The sequence below is a fragment of the Lepus europaeus genome, chromosome 5, assembly GCF_033115175.1.
Source record: "Lepus europaeus isolate LE1 chromosome 5, mLepTim1.pri, whole genome shotgun sequence".
NCBI classification, from domain to species: Eukaryota; Metazoa; Chordata; class Mammalia; order Lagomorpha; family Leporidae; genus Lepus; species Lepus europaeus.
The window spans coordinates 144166190-144176106 of NC_084831.1; the positions used below are offsets into that span (position 1 = coordinate 144166190).

The 9917-nt window shown below is 56.3% G+C and overlaps 1 pseudogene; it reads left to right on the forward strand.

The window, feature by feature from the left end:
* The first annotated feature begins 8577 nt into the window (after positions 1–8577).
* Positions 8578–9684, forward strand: LOC133759285 (heterogeneous nuclear ribonucleoprotein A/B-like; annotated as a pseudogene).
* The last annotated feature ends 233 nt before the right edge of the window (positions 9685–9917 follow it).

Sequence of the window (9917 nt, forward strand, 5' to 3'; positions counted from 1 at the left end):
TTGTGTGGAAAAAACACAAAAGACACACGTCTTGTTTTCACCCCTATTGGAGGAGGAATCTTTCCCACACATCCCTGCAATCTCATTAATGTGGGCATGGGGTTCAGACAGGATTTCTCCACATCTGATTTAAAGGAGAAGGAGATGGGGCCCGGCTGTGGCTTTGTAGGGGAAGCCTCTGTCAGCCGGGCCAGGTTCCCATGTGGCAGCCGGTTCATGTCCTGGCTGCTGCTCTTCCAATTCAGCTCTCTGCTTATTGCTTAGGAGATCAGTGGAAGATGGCCCAAGTGCTTGGGCCCTTGCACCTGTGTGGGAGGCCGGGATAAACTCCTGGCTTCAGATCAGCCCAGAGCAAGGCATTGAGGCCATTTTGGGGGTGAACCAGCAGATGGAAGCCCTTTTTCTCTGTCTCTCCCTCTCTCTGTAGTGCTAACTCTCAAATAAATAAATAAATCACACACACACACAAAACAAGTAGAGAGAATAAGGATAGAGAGAACAGGTGCAGAACAAACTGAATGACTCAAACCCTGGGGCGGAGCTGGCTTGGGCCCAGCAACCTCTCAGGGAAGAGATGAGTGAACTAATGTGGCCATGGGAAAAGACAATGCCCTTCTCCTTCTTTTTTAATAATTATTTTATTTTATTTGAAAGAGTTACAGAGAGAGGTGGAGCCTGAGAGAGACACAGAGAGAGAGAGAGGTCTTTGGTTCACTCCCCAAATGACCACAATGGCCAGAGCTGAGCTGATCTGAAGCAGGAGCCAGGAGCTTCTGCCAGGAATCCCTCGCCGGGGCAGACTTGGTCCATCCTCTACTGCGTTCCCAGGCCCCAGCAGAGAGCTGCACAGTCAGTGGAGCAGCCCCCATGGAGGCCGGCTCTGCAGGCTGGGGCTCTAACTCGCTGTGCCACAGCACTGCCCGACCCTGCCTTTCTGTGCACGCCCTGTCGGCCCCACGCTGCAGCTCCTGGGCTCCTCTCCTTAGTGTGACTGCGCCAGCTCCAGAGCCTCTGAGCCCAAGACAGTGCGGGATGACCCCCAGCCACCTTAACCTCACTTCCTTAACTGCACTTTAGCCCTCAGAGACTTCTGCCAGCAACAAAGTTATAAACTACAAGCCCGCACGCAGGAGGCAAGGCCTCCTTTCTCTAAGAGAAAAGACAGCAGGATTCTAGCTCCTGGGGTCTGGGAAGTTTCAAGTCAGTTTCTCTGCACAGCACCGGAAACGCCTTGGTCCGGGCCTGTGCTGTGGGCTAAGCCTCTGGCTGCAGGGCCGGCTTCCCCCATGGGCGCTGGTTCCTGTCCCGGCTGCCCCTCTTCCGTTCTGGCTCTCTCCTAATGGGCTGGGGAAGCCCTGGAAGACGGCCCGAGGGCTTGGGGCCTGCTCCTGCCTGGGAGACCCCTTGTTGTGGCCATTTGGAGAGCGAACCAGAGCATGGAAGACCTTTCTCTCTGCCTCTCCCCTCTCTGTCATTCTCTCTCCAATGAATAAACACAACAGTAAGAATGAAGTACTTGGGCCCTGCACCCCATGGGAGACCAGGAGAAGCACCTGGCTCCTGACATCGGATCAGCGCGGTGTGCCGGCCGCAGCTTGCCTACCGCGGCGGCCATTGGAGGGTGCACCAACGGCAAAAGGAAGACCTTTCTCTCTGTCTCTCTCTCACTGTCCACTCTGCCTGTCAAAAAAAAAAAAAAAAAAAAAAGAATGAAGCATGTGGCGTTAACAGCAGGAGGCTGTGGCCCGGAGAGCGCCCCCTGCCGCCCGGGCTCCGCACCCCGCAGCCTCCTCCAGGGGGCCCGGCCCTGCCCGCCCTCCCGGGAGCTGTGGGCGCTGCTCCCCCATCCTCCTCCCAGGAGCGGTGTCCTGAGCCTGGGGCCGGCACAGTCCTCCTGGGAACCCTGTCCCTCGGCGCGGGTCCGCCCCGCGTCCGCGTTTCCCTGTCTCCTCCTCGGACTCCGGTTCCGGAAGGCGGCCCTCAAGTGGCCCCGCACTGCTGTCCCCGCTCCGGAGCCCTGGCCGGGGTCCTCCAGTGTCCACAGCTCTGTGTTCTGAAGCGGGGTCCGCATCCGGGTTCTCAGGGGGGCAGCAGCCCTCAGGCCCTCGGCGACCTGCAGGCCGGGCTGGGGGTCGTGATGGCGCCCTCAGGCCCAGGGGCCTGGGCTGTGTGAGGGGCTGAGGGCCCCGTGTGGGTGGGCGGGGCTTGCGGAGGGCGGGAAAGGCCGGGCCGCGCGGCGGTGGGCGTGGCCTGTGGGAGCCCAAGGTCCGGTGCGGGGCTGTCCCGCGTGTCCGTGTCCCCGCCCTTCCCAGCTGTGTGGGAGCTGACGGAGGAGCGGGTGCGTGGCGCTGTGGCCTGTGGGGTTTCCCTCTGTGGATTTAATGATCGCTCTGCCACCTTGAGCTCCGGCTCCCGTTCTTCTCTCTGGGGTCCCGACCCTTCCTCCCCTGCCCGTGGACCCCTCTTCCCGGGGTCTCTCTGGCCCGGACCCTGAGGGAGCAGCAGAGTCCGGAGGAGAAACCAGCGTTGCCCTGGGGGAGCTCTTTGTGTGCCCTGGGCCCTGGCCCCTCGCTGAGCTGCTGTTGCTGTCAGGCTGTGGTGCCCTGAACGCCAGCGTGTGTGTGCGCATGTGCGTCCACGCCCTTTCCTCACGGAAATGTATTGATGAAGAAGTCATTAGTGGAAAAAAAAAAAAAAAAAAAAAGAAAGGCAGCCTCGCGGCTCACTAGGCTAATCCTCTGCCTGCGGCGCTGGCACCCAGGGTTCTAGTCTGGGTTGCTCCTCTTCCAGGCCAGCTCTCTGCTGTGGCCCGGGAAGGCAGTGGAGGATGGTCCAAATGCTTGGGCCCTGCACCCCATGGGAGACCAGGAGGAAGCACCTGGCTCCTGGCTTTGGATCGGCGCAGCGCCAGCCATAACGTCCATTTGGGGATGAACCAATGGAAGGAAGACCTTTCTCTCTGTCTCTCTCTCTCTGTCTAACTCTGCCTGTCCAAAAGAAAAAAGAATCCTAGTCCCTGACTCCAATGACCAATGCCATAAACCACACCATGTGTCCCGTTACTTCAGTGTTACAAGCATTGATTTGTTCAGCTGGGATCACGCCTGGGGACTTAACCCACTGCACCGCACCGCTGGCTCAGTAATAAATGTTGTTATAGAAGGAGGTACAGAACACAGTGCAGAGCCAGGGTGGAGCCATGAATGAGGAACCTGCTGGAGGTTGTATTTAAAAGCCCACTGCCTGTTCTCAAGGCATTTTCTTGGGACCCGGTGTGCAGTGGTGCAGAAGCCCCAGCGCCCCTGCCCCCAGCTGGGAGGTCCACGGTGCAAACCCACCCTTTGGGAGCCGCCTCTCTGCCCGCTCATCTCAGCCGCTGTCCCCAGAGCCCTCTCAGAAGTTGGAGGAGTGACCCCCCCCCCCCCCCAGTGCCCCACGGGGAAGCTCAGCTTCCCTAAATGCTTTGGGAGTTTCATGGAGGTTGCTAGGGCCAGGTGCTTTGAAAATGCAACATAGTGTGCTTTTCCTGTTGTTTTTCTGTGACCCCCCAGGACTGGGTTAGACCTGGGGCCTGGAGAGGGATGGGGGAGGGATAGCAGGCATGGAGTCAGTGTGTCTCTGTGGCTGTCCTGGAGTGCAGAGGGGGAGGAAGGGGATACTCATCAGAAGAATAATGGAGGGGATGCTAATGGAATCTGCACTTGTGGACCTGTGGCTCCCAAGGGCATCATGGGATAAGGCACTGTGTCATATGGTCATGTAGGCTAGGAAGTCCCAAGACCTGCTGGCAGATGGCTGGACTTCCAGGAGAGACACTTTCATTCTGCCCTTGAGTCCAAAGTGCAGAAACAGAAAATATTCAGGGGCCGGTGCTGTGGCACAGCAGCCCTGGCCTACAGCACTGGCATCACATATAGCTGTCGGTTCTAATCCCAGCTGCTCCTCTTCCAATCCAGCTCTCTGCTATGGCCTGGGAAAGCAGAAGATGGCCCAAGTCCTTGGACCCCTGCACCCATGTGGGAGACCTGGAAGAAGCACCTGGCTCCTGGCTTTGGATCCGTGCAGGTCTGGCCATTGCAGCCATCTGGGGAGTGCACCAGTAGATGGAAGTCCTTTCTCTGTCTCTACTCTCTGTATATCTGTCCTTCAAATAATAAAATAAAAAAATAGAAAAAGAAAAGAAAATATTCAAGGCAGCCAGGAGGTTTTCCCTGAATTTGCAGGCGTTTGGGGAGTGAACCAGTAGATGGAAGGTATTTTTCTCCCCCCCCCCGCCCCAGCACCACCACCTCCCTCTCCCTTTTCTCCCACTGTTCATCCTCTGCCTCTTCACTGCAATGCTGCTTTTCAATAAACTTTCTTTCTTTTTTTTTTTTTTTAAAGGAGGCAGGTGCTGACATCGTGGGACCGTGGGTAAAGCCATCAGTGTGTTAGCGGCATCCATATCAGAGTGCCTGGTTCAAGACCCAGATGCTTCTAAGCCATATTTCCTGTATTAATGGAATCAGCAGATGGCTCAAGTTGTTGGATTCCTTACTTAAGCCTGGTTTAGCCATGGCTGCCGCAGGCATTTGAGATGTGAATCAGATGGAACATCTGTGTGTGTTTCATTCTGTCTAGCTCTCCCCCTCTCTCCTATTTGCTTGCAGATAAATAAATAAATCTCTAAACATTGGTAAACCTGGTTCTGGCACTGTGGCATAGTGGACTAAATGCCCGCCTACAGTGCCTGCATCCCATTTGGATGCTGGTTCTAGTCCCGGCTGGTCCTCTTCTGATCTACCTCTCTGCTGTAGTTTGGAAAAGGAGTAGAAGATGGCCCAAGTCCTTGGGCCTCGGCAGCAGCATGGGAGACCCAGGAGAAGCTCTTGGCTCCTGGCTTCAGATTGCCCCAGCTCCAGCTGCTTAATTGTCTTTACTAAGCACACAGAGATCAAGAGGATAAAAATAGCCTCCAGGGTCAGCTGGTGAGTCGGTCCCCTTGGTGCAGGTTTTGGAGGCCAGCGAGGAGAGAGCACAAATGGACTCCTAGCAACTGCCTGCAATAACCACTTTAATTCAATAAACTAACCTTAGCCACCACAGCTGGGCAGACATCTGGATACCAGTTGTCCACTGTTTATACTGGGAGGACAGAAAGAGAATTCCAATGTATCTTCCGATTTCCAGTTATTTTCCTAAGGGCTGTGTTCTCAAACAAGATGAGAAGTCTCTCCTCCCCTTCCTCCTCTTTCTCTCCTCCCTGCACCCCCATCTCTTTCTTCTCTCTCTCTCTGCGACTTCCCTACCCTTCCATGCATAGTTTGCTTTTTTTTTTTTCTTTTTGTCTTAAAACAGAACCGATTGAGAGTCTTGTGTCTGTATGCTGGTGCCTTCTCATTTTGAAGCATTTTCCTTGTTACAATCCCTGTTCTTTAAAAACTGGCTTGAGATTCACCCCCTGAAGGAAAGTGTCCAGGATTAACACCAGACCTTGGGATGAGTTTGTTAACATTCTTTTTAGTCTTTATGCAAGTGAGCCTGGGCTAAATTATGTTACTTTATACTTAAGAATAAATCACTTTTTAAAAAACATTTAACGGCCAGCACTGCGGCTCACTAGGCTAATCTTCCACCTGCAGTGCCGGCACTTTGAGTTCTAGTCCCAGTTGGGGCGCCGGTCCTGTCCCGGTTGCTCCTCTTCCAGCCCAGCTCTCTGCTGTGGTCAGGGAAGGCAGTGGAGGATGGCCCATGTCCTAGGTGCCTGCACCCACATGGGAGACCAGGAGAAAGCACCTGGCTCCTGGCTTCCGATCGGCACAGCACGCCAGCTGTAGCAGCCATTTGGGGGGTGAACCAACGGAAGGAAGACCTTTCTCTCTGTCTGTCTGTCTCTCTCTCACTCACTATTTAACTCTGCCTGTCAAAAAATATTTGTTTGAAAGGCTGAGTTACAGGGCAGGAGATAGAAATATCTTCCATCTGCTGATTCACTCTCCAGATGATCTCAGTAACTGGGGCTGGGTCAGGCCAAAGCCAGGAGCCTGGAACTCCATCCAGGTCTTCCACGTTGGGTGCAGGGGCCTAAGTACCTGGGCCATCTTCAACTGCATTCCCAGGCACACTAGTAGGGAACTGGATCTGAAGTCGAGCAGCCAGCACTTGAGCCCGCGTGCATATGGGGTGCTGGCACCACAACATGGGCCTCATACATTTTAAAAAATTTTGGTGAACCCAACCAGGCACAGGCCCAAAGCTCCTTGATGTAACCTAAAATTGCCACCATCCTGACTCCCAGGGCAGATGGCTTGACCTCCTCAGACAGCAGACTGGGTGTGAGGCTGATGGGCTGCAGGAGGCACCAGAAGCTGAAGACAGCTGGGACAACCTCTGATTAGGTCCCAGGGTGGGTCTTCCTTAAGGCATCCCAATTTCTCCTTGAGGCAGAGTTTGGTGGTGAAGCCGAGAGCCCACAGCCCAGCTCGAGGGGTTGTATTTCTCGAAATCGCTTTATAACTAAGTTTTGGTGCTGTATATATGCATGTTTCCTCTTTCCAAATAGGTTGTGCATTGTGCCAGGCCTGAAATTATGTCTTCCATTTATTTTCCTTTTTTCCCCAAACCAGGATCAAATGAGGCTCAAACCAGGCTTCCTTCACAAGCAAGGCCCTCCTCTGCTGTGGCCTGGCATCCACGTAGATTTGAGCACGGTTTGTTGTTGTTGTTGTAAGCAGTTCTTTATTTAAAAAACACAAGAGAGTCACATACAGAAACAAAATGTAACTGGACCGAGAGAGGAAGGGGCACCATAGCCATTCCAGACGGAAGACAGTGGGAAACTATTTATAAAAGAGTGTAATACCAAGGTATAAATGCAAAATATAGTGGCACATGTTAACAGAAGGCGACACCAGGACCTCTCGCCATGTGACCTGTTCTGGGTCTGCAAGGCCGCTGTGCCCCCAGGGAGCTAAGACACAGGTTCAGATGGTCACTGTGCAAATAGGGGCTGTGCAGGGCCGCCGGCCCCAGGGGGCCCACTCTCCGCACCAGCTGCTCTGGGTCAAAGTCAAGGAGGAGGCAGGGTCTCCACACCTCAGCTCGGGCCTTAAGTAGCCCTGGGAAGACACCAAGGCCGGCTCTTTAAAGCATTCCCTGGGGTTTGGTTTGTGGTAATCCTAAGTCTCCCGGATGACCCCACAGAAACATTAGGCCAAGTATCGCTCACGGTAATTAAATAAGAGACACCCGCCCCATTCAGGGCTGCACCAGCTCTGCTCAGACCCTCCTCCTCCTCCTGTGTGTGCTGCTGCCCAGCGGCAGCTCCTTTCCTGGAGAAGTCAGCAACTGTCGCCAAGGACGGGGCCCCACAAGGATCCACTTTGTCTCAGATGAGGAAGGGGAGGGAGGTTGGTCAGGAATGCAGATCCTTCCACAGCGGCACGGGGCCAGGCCTGCCCCAGCCGGTCACCCAGCGAGCCACTGCCTCAGGACAGCGACCCTGCCAGCCTCCAGACTCAAGCTTGCTACCCAGGATTCACAGTGCACGTCACATGAGAACAGGAACTGGCCCTGGGGACGCGGCGTGGACAGATGGCGGGGACACCCCCACCTTCACTCCCAGCCCCCGCCTGCCCGGGGCCCGCAGGCTGGCTGGCTCTGGCCCTGTGCGCTCCCTGTGCAGAGCGGGACCGGCAGCAGCGCGCAGCCTGCCAGGGCTGGGGTCCTCCATCGCGGGCTTCCGGTGGACCTGGAGGTGACAAGGCTCCCGTTCCTGAGGGAAATGGCAGCAAAGGCACCGAGTGGAGCGACCTCTCCAGCTGGCTGAGGGCTCGGCGTGGTCTGAAGCCGCCCAGCCTGCCAGCCAGGGTCCACGGAGGCCCTCCCCGAGGGCGGGGGCGGCGGGGCTGGCGCAGGACAGCTGGTGCACAACCCGGCAGCCCGGGACAGCCGCCGGCACGGGCGTGGGCACGGGCGAGCCCTCGCGGGCTGCAGGCCTGGCTCCTGTTACCTCTGCACGATGTCGCTGGTATCCTTCACGGAGCTGAGCAGCTTGCTGAAGTCCTGCGTGGCCGCTGGGCCGCCTGCCGTCGCCAGGCAGATCTGCAGCTCCCCAGGTTGTTCTCCAGTTTGTTGATGGCCTCTCAGAGGGCGAACTTGTTCCACATCTGGTGGATGGAATCCACGTAGCTCACGCAGAACGTGTCGAGGTTTTTGCCGGCCTCCAGCACGGCGCTGTGGCCGGCCATCCGCTCTGAGTTCCTGGAGATGGCCAGGCACAGGGCCTCGGTGCTGTCCAGAACCACGCCCTGGGGGATGGTGCCGCTGGCCATGCGCTCTGGGGGCTGGCGGGTTTTCCTAAAAGACACGCGCGTGGATATGAGCGGGATAAAGGCGGTGGAAGACGGCTGGTCTGCCGCCAACAGCAGCGAGGCAGCAGTGGGGGCCGAGCTGGCAGGGGTCCCCGAGGGCTTGGGGGCTGACTGTGGCTTTGGTACCGAGGGGAGCACAGGCCTTTTGAAGCTGTCCCCTGGCTGTCTGGGCTTGGCGGCCTCACAGCTCCTTGTGTCCACAGCCAGGCTTGTGGATTTTGTCTTCATGCCAGTGGCTGCCTCCCCAGCAGCCTCCTGGCTCAGGCTCTGAGAGGGTTTCCCGACTTTCCCCACGGGGGCTGGGGGAGACGGTGGGCAGGTTTGAGCTTTGACAACTTCCCCTTGTCTCTCCCTGGTGACTCGGAGGCGTGCTTGTGCCTCCTCACTCGGGGCTCCTTGCTGGGGGCCCCCAGGTGCGACTGACGCTGCCCTGCTGGGGAGGGGTCCTGGCTCAGCGGCAGCAGCGGTCCCCAGGGCACCGCCCTTCCTGGCCTTGTCCTTGTGAGGAGCTGCAGAGGCAGCAGCCACCAAGACCTTCCGCCACTGGGTCAGGCCAGGAGGGCTGGAGCCCGGGTGCCACCGAGAACGGACACGAGGCTGCCCCCGATGACGAGTCCCTGGCTGGGACCAGGGCAGGCAGCAGGGGCCCTGAGCTGGAATCAGAATGGCGTGAAGGGGGACCAGAAAAATGCCAGCAAGAAGGAAGAGGACAATGGGAAAATGTTCCTTGGTGGTCTGTGCTGGGATATCAGCAAAAAAGATTTAAAGGACTATTTTACTAAGTTTGGCGAGGTCGTTGACTGCACAATAAAAGTGGATCCCAACACTGGACAGTCCAAAGGATTTGGGTTTATCCTCTTCAAAGATGCAACCAGTGTGGAGAAGGTCCTAGACCAGAGGAGCACAGGCTGGATGGCTGTGTCATTGACCCTAAAAAGGCCATGGCTCTGAAGAAGGTCCCAGTGAAGAAGATCTTTGAGGGGGATCTGAATCCGGAAGCTACTGAGGAAAAGATCAGGGAGTACTTTGGCGAGTTTGGGGAGAGTGAGGCCATTGAGCTTCCAATGGATCCAAAGTCGAACAAAAGACAGGGTTTTGTTTTTATCACCTTTAAAGAAGAAGACCTCGTGAAGAAGGGTCTGGAGAAAAAGTTCCACACCATCAGTGGAAGCAAGTGTGAAATCAAGGTGGCCCAGCCCAAGGAGGGCTATCAGCAGCAGCAGTACGGCTCTGGGGGCCGCGGGAACCGCAGCCGGGGAGCCGAGGCAGTGGTGGCCACGGTGGAGGTGGAGGTCAGGGTAGTGGCCACCAGAATAACTACAAGCCACACTGAGGTGCAGCAGGAGCGGCCGATGCCTGCGCCGCACACGCTGGGTTTGGATACGGAGTGAACGCAATTATGTACCAAATTTAACTTGGCAAACTCTGTATGGCCTGTCCCATGTGTATCTTATTTAAACTTCCCCCCTGGAAATCACTCTCCCATTTACTATTTCCAGGGCACTAGATGTTTTAGGCAGCGTGTGGTGTCTCAGGCCAGGGCGGTGTTACAGGCTGATTTTATCA